Here is a 7,223-nt window from a genome sequence, read left to right as displayed (position 1 = left end):
ATTTTTAAGCCATATTTGGACCTCGTCGTGATCGTATTTATTGATGATATATTGGTATACTCAAAGAGTAAGAAAGAACATGAAGAGCATTTGAGAATGGTATTGTAAATGTTGAGGGAGAAAAAGCTTTATGCCAAGTTCTCTAAGTGTGAGTTTTGGCTAGATGCGGTGTCCTTCTTGGGGCACGTGGTTTCTAAGGATGGAGTGATGGTGGATCCTTCTAAGATTGAGACAGTGAAGAATTGGGTAAGACCCACTAATGTGTCGGAAATATGGAGCTTTGTTGGGTTAGCTAGTTACTACCGTCGATTTGTCAAGGGATTCTCTTCTATTGCTTCCCAATTGACGAACTTGACTAAGCAGAATGTTCCATTTGTATGGTCGGACGAATGTGAGGAAAGCTTTCAGAAGCTCAAGTCTTTGTTGACTACCGCACCTATCCTTACCTTACCAGTAGAGGGTAAGAACTTCATTGTTTACTGTGATGCATCCTATTCGGGTTTGGGTTGCCGTACTAATGCAAGAGAAGAGTGTGATTGCTTATGCTTCAAGACAATTAAAAGTGCATGAACGTAACTATCCCACTCATGATTTGGAATTGGCCGCGATAGTGTTTGCATTAAAATAATGGAGACACTATCTATATGGGGTTAAGTATGAGATCTATACGGATCATCGTAGCCTCCAGTATGTCTTTACTCAGAAAGATTTGAACTTAAGACAGAGGAGATGGATGGAGTTACTAAAGGACTACGATATCACGATCTTGTATCATCCGGGGAAGGCGAATGTTGTAGCGGATGCTTTAAGTAGAAAAGCGGGAAGCATGGGAAGTCTAGCTCACTTGCAAGCCTCTAGACGCCCATTAGCTAGAGAGGTTCAGACTCTAGCTAACGACTTGATGAGATTAGAAGTAAATGAGAAGGGAGGATTGTTGGCTTCTGTGGAGTCAAGATCTTCTTTTCTTGACAAAATTAAGGGAAAACAGTTTGATGATGAGAAACTAAGAAGAATTCAAGATAAAGTATTGCGAGGGGAGGCTAAGGAAGCACAAATCGATGAGGAAGGTGTTTTGAGAATCAAGGGAAGGGTATGCGTACCCCGCGTCGATGATTTGACCAACACTATTTTGACAGAGGCTCATAGTTCAAGGTATTCCATACATCCGGGTGCAACCAAGATGTATCGTGACCTAAAACAACACTTTTGGTGGAGTAGAATGAAGCGTGATATTGTTGACTTTATTGCTAAGTGTCCAAACTGTCAACAAGTAAAGTATGAACACCAAAGGCCCGGAGGAACACTTCAGAGAATGCCCATTCCGGAATGGAAGTGGGAAAGAATTGCAATGGATTTTGTGGTTGGTCTTCCGAAGACAATGGGTAAGTATGACTCCATTTGGGTGATTGTTGATAGGTTGACTAAATCTGCTCATTTCATTCCGGTCAAGGTGACTTATAATGCAGAAAAGTTAGCCAAACTTTACATCTCGGAAGTGGTGCGATTGCATGGGGTTCCACTATCCATCATATCAGATAGAGGTACGCAGTTTACTTCTAAGTTTTGGAAAACATTGCATGCGGAATTGGGTACTAGGTTGGACCTTAGTACTGCGTTCCATCCTCAGACCGATGGCCAGTCTGAAAGGACAATTCAAGTGTTGGAGGATATGCTTCGTGCGTGTGTGATAGAGTTTGGTGGTCACTGGGATAGCTTCCTACCCTTAGCGGAGTTTTCATACAACAATAGCTATCACTCAAATATTGATATGGCCCCATTTGAAGCATTGTATGGGAGGAGATGTAGGTCTCCCATTGGTTGGTTTGATGCGTTCGAGGTCAGACCTTGGGGTACTGATCTCTTGAGGGATTCGATGGAAAAAGTGAGGTCTATTCAAGAAAAGCTTCTAGCGGCGCAAAGTAGACAAAAGGAATATGCAGATCGAAAGGTTAGAGACTTAGAGTTCATGGAAGGCGAACAAGTCTTGTTGAAAATTTCACCCATGAAAGGGGTGATGCGGTTTGGTAAAAGGGGTAAACTAAGTCCAAGGTACATTGGACCATTTGAAGTACTTAAGCGAGTGGGGGAAGTGGCTTATGAGTTAGCCTTGCCCCCAGGGCTGTCCGAAGTACATCCGGTATTCCATGTGTCGATGTTGAAAAGATATCATGGGGATGGAAATTACATTATCCGTTGGGATTCAGTTTTGCTTGATGAGAACTTGTCTTATGAGGAGGAGCCTGTTGCTATTTTAGATAGAGAAGTTCGCAAGTTGAGGTCAAGAGAGATTGCGTCCATCAAGGTGCAATGGAAGAATCGACCGGTTGAAGAAGCCACTTGGGAGAAGGAGGCGGATATGCGAGAAAAATACCCACACCTGTTTACAGATTCAGGTACGCCTTTTCGCCCTTGTTTTCCTTCTTTTGATCGTTCGGGGACGAACGATGGGTAAATTGGTATCTAATGTAACGACCCATTTAGTCGTTTTGAGCAACAGACTTCAATTCTGGAAAAACTGGCAGAAGCGACGGACCCCACGACGGAACGTCATGGGCACGACGGACCGTCGAGGGGGTCTCGTCCCAAAATACTTAGAAAATCTGAAATGGGTACTGAAAATCAACTCTCTGAACTTTGTGACGGAATGGCAGGACGGACCGTCACAGACCCTTGGTGGAAATTTGGGTCTCTGAACTCTGCGACGACCTGCAGGACGGACCGTCGCAGGCACGACGGCCGTCACAGGTTGCGCAAATCCCAGGCAGAGTCGGATTTCTGGTGAAGTTTTAAGGGACGTTTTTGGACTATTCTTTCCTTAATTATAGACTTCGTGGGTTTATATTAATAACTCAAATTCTTGAGGGTTAAAAGAGGTAACCCTAAGTTAATTAGTGGGGTATTATTGCCATCTTTTATTCTTAATTATATAATAATTAGAGTAAAAGAAAGAGGGTTTGAATAAGAGAATAGAAAGAACAAGAAGGGAGAGAGAGAAACGATCGAGAAGAGGAGGAAAACACCAAGCTTTGAGGATTAACTTGCTTGATTTCAATTCTTCGGTGGAGGTAGGCTATGGTTTTCATGCTTTCATAGTAAACTCTTAATAGAGAATGATATGTATTGGTAGTATTGTAAACCCTACTATATGCTTAATTGTATGTTTGCATGAATATGATTATGTGATTGTGATAAGATAAGTATGATCAAAAATATTGAATCCCAAATCTTGAAAAGAAACTTTAATATACATTATTAATGATGATGCCTTGGTATAGAAGAAGGCTTGATGAATTAAAGTAATGGGATTGAGGATGCCTTGGTATAGAGAAGGCTTGATGATTTACAGAATGATATTAGTGGATCGGAGTGTCACGTTCCGACACATAGATTTAGTGGATCGGAGTGTCACGTTCCGACACATAGATTTAGTGGATCGGAGTGTCACGTTCCGACACATGTAGGGGATCGGAGTGTCACGTTCCGACACATGTAGGGGATCGGAGTGTCACGTTCCGACACATGTAGGGGATCGGAGTGTCACGTTCCGACACATGTAGGGGATCGGAGTGTCACGTTCCGACACATAGAATTAGGGGATCGGAGTGTCACGAACCGACACAAGAGGAGGAAAGATAATGAATCTTGAAAGATGTTAATATACTCAATCTAACGAACATGATTCCCAAATGAGTATGGTATTGGGGCTTGAGTCCTCATGTGTGAATTTGATGGTGCTTATTGATGATTATAGTACTTGTTGTTGTTACATGTTGAGTTTTATAGTTGATTTACGATAATACTTAATATATACTGTTCCCTATTTTGAGTTGGCCGATGATATCTACTCAGTACCCGTGTTCTGTACTGACCCCTACTTTTATGTTTTTCTTCTTGTTATTTGTGGAGTGCAGCAAACGTGTCGTCGTCCTCAACTCAACAGTAATTCTAGCCAGTCTTCGTCACACCGGATCTTCAGGGTGAGCTAACGCTTCTAGCTTGGACTAGATCTTCTCCTTCATGTCTTGATGCCTTGAATTTCCGGCATGGACTAGCTTCTTATGTATTTTTAGCTTTTAGAATACTCTTAGTTTAGTCATTTGATTATAGATGTTCTTGTGATGATGACTTCCAGATTTTGGGAATAATGATAAGTTTTGAGTTTTAGAAGTTGATTATTGAATTCGCTAATGAGTTTTAAGTCTTCCGCATTGTTTTCTATTATTTTGTTCGAAACGTTGGAGTTCAGATTGGTTGGTTCGCTCACATAGGAGGGTAAGTGTGGGTGCCAGTCGTGGCCCGGATTTGGGTCGTGACAAAAAAACTCGAAGCCTGAAATTGAGAATCTCATAGCTTAGATTTCACATTTCGGGACCGATGGAATCGACGGAATTCCATTCTTACACTCGTACTTCAGAAGACTCCAAAAACCACTTTCTTAACATTACTAGCCTTTCAAACTCAAAACTTACAAAATTCTCAACTCTTAATTCAAAGTTCAAAACTAACTTTTTAAACTAAATCATAAAAGACTGGGGTTCGATATCGATTGGGACATGGGTCTAGGTCCGAAATCATATTATTTTCCTAGATTAATCGAACACCAAAAAATAAGTAAGAAAATCTTTCTTTTTAGCACTCAGTAGTACATTAACGAATACTAGAAATTGTGTTCCTACCATATATTCTGAATTACTACAGCTACATGACGCCAAATAGAATTTAACCAGTAGTTCGTTAAACAATTAATCCTGTTAATTGATCTTTGCCTTTTAATGCTACTTGCGTCTGCCTTATTGCATTATACACTTAGAAGCGAATTGAATTGAATTAATTCTAATCATTAGACTGCCCACTATTTTAACCCTCATTTGCTCTTGCTTCTAATTACTCATATTATTACAGTCATAATGATTTGAAGGGGACTTTTTAACCAAAATGAAATCCTAGTAAATCCTGTCGTGTAATTATTATATGTATGTCATTAGGTAAAGTCTTCCTTTTCTCAGTAAATGACAAGGTGAATATTAAGATCATAATAATAATATATATGCCTCTATAAACTTTTGTTAACCCAACGTGTGCTTGTGAAAAGAGATTAATAATACTACAATTGTTTGATAAGCCTTAGTGGGATAATGGTATTATCATGAGCAACATCATAAATTCATTACTACATCTCTACGCTTTCTTGAACTCATAATAAATTGTATTTCAAGCCATAATATTTTATTCAATAATGTTCATGAAGACTGATAAATACTTTGTTCTTGCATTCGTTTCTAACTTTTTTCTTTTTCAGTGAGCTTGATTGTACTTTGATATTTAAGTTGGAATTATATCAAACTATAATTTGCATGCATTTTTACGTGAGTTTTTGTCTTCTTTTAAGTCATGAATTTAATTATCATTTCAGGTTGCATTTTTTGTTAGTACACTAACTTTTAATTTCAATTTTTCATATGACATGTATAAGAACACACAATTAATAGACATTATATGTTGTATTTGTATTTTTTACGTGAGTTTTTGTCTTCTTTTAAGTCATGAATTTAATTATCATTTCAGGTTGCATTTTTTTGTTAGACACTAACTTTTAATTTTAATTTTTCATATGACATGTATAAGAACACACAATTAATAGACATTATATGTTGTATTTGTATTCTACTATACATAAGAGGCTAGGAAAGTCGTTCTTGGATGACATAGTTGCTTCCCAGCGAAGGGTATTATTGGTATTTATGATTTATGTGCCTTAAGGAAATTAGTTTATTTGTCTTATTACTTTTAATCTGTTACATATTGAAAATGACATAAAAAAATATTATAAATTACATTAATAAATATTTTAAGATATCTAAAATTATATAAAATTTTTGGTTGACTCTCGAAATTTTACATATATTACATAAATTGAAATAAGAAAGTAACATATATTATGTAAACACCGCATAAAAGTACTATAAATTATAATCATTAACATATACTTAAATATCTAAAAATCTTAGAAAAAACGTACAAGTAACTCTCTAGACTATGATCGAAATCTCAGAGACACAACTTAACTAAACTAAGGTCTTATTACCCCCTTTCCCCCGAACTCATTTTATATATAATAGATTGTACACCTTTTGGCTTATGCGACACACCCCATTACTCCACGTAGTTGAGGTGCGTGGGATATATTTCGATGTCACTGAAGTCAAAAAGGTGTACAAAATTACAAAAAAAAATGAGTTCAGGAGAGTAATAGAACCTTAGTTTAGTTGAGGTATGTCTCTGAGATTTGGATCATAGTCTAGGGAACTACTTCTATGTACCTTGTCCCAAAATCTTATACATTATTTGGTTGGCTCTGGAAATCACATTGTATACCACATAAATCGGGACAAAGAGAGTAACATATATCATGTAAAATTACATAAAAGTTCAAATTAACAACCTAAAATGTCTTCAAAAAGATTTAGTTGACTTTGAAATCCGGTTGTGTCACATAATTGGGATAAAAGGAGTAACATATATTATGTGTAAGTTACATAAAAATTACTATAAATAAATTAAATTATAATAATTAATAACTTAAAATGTCTTTTCTAAAAGGGATCAGGGTCTAATATACCGCTCAATTAATTTTGTCTTTAAAATTGTTGATATACTCCTCTTTATCAAAGTGATTCATCTATACATTTATTACAAACGTAACTTACATATACTCTTTAATCTAATATAAGTGAAAAATAATTTTATATTTATTTGTTATTTTTAAAATACTCATATAGGGTTACATATGATACTTTTTAGACATAATTCTTGAATTCTTTAACAATCATCATTTGAGTTTTTTATTCTTGTGTTATTTATTTATTTCATTTTTCTAGTGTATAAATGTGAGAAGAAAAAGTGTCAATGAAAAAAGAGAAAAAAAAAGAAAGGGTCTGATATACCCCTCAACTTTGTCATTTGGAGCTGATATACCCCTCGTTATAAAAGTGGCTCATATATGCCCTTACCGTTATACAAACGGCTCACATATACCCCTGCCGTTACAAAATGGCTCACATATACCCTTCATTTAACGGAAGTTAAAAAATTAGTTTTAAATTTATATTTATTACTTCTAACTTTTTTAAAAAAATTATTTAGGGGTACATATGATTCTTCTATCAAAGTTCAAGGTGTATTTTAATTTTTTCATATATAAATTATTTTTTGACTTCTTTTAT

The sequence above is a fragment of the Solanum lycopersicum genome, chromosome 6 (assembly GCF_036512215.1).
Source record: "Solanum lycopersicum chromosome 6, SLM_r2.1".
In the NCBI taxonomy this organism is placed as follows: Eukaryota; Viridiplantae; Streptophyta; class Magnoliopsida; order Solanales; family Solanaceae; genus Solanum; species Solanum lycopersicum.
The sequence above is the reverse complement of the archived record's forward strand: the minus strand, read 5'-3'. Positions refer to the sequence as shown.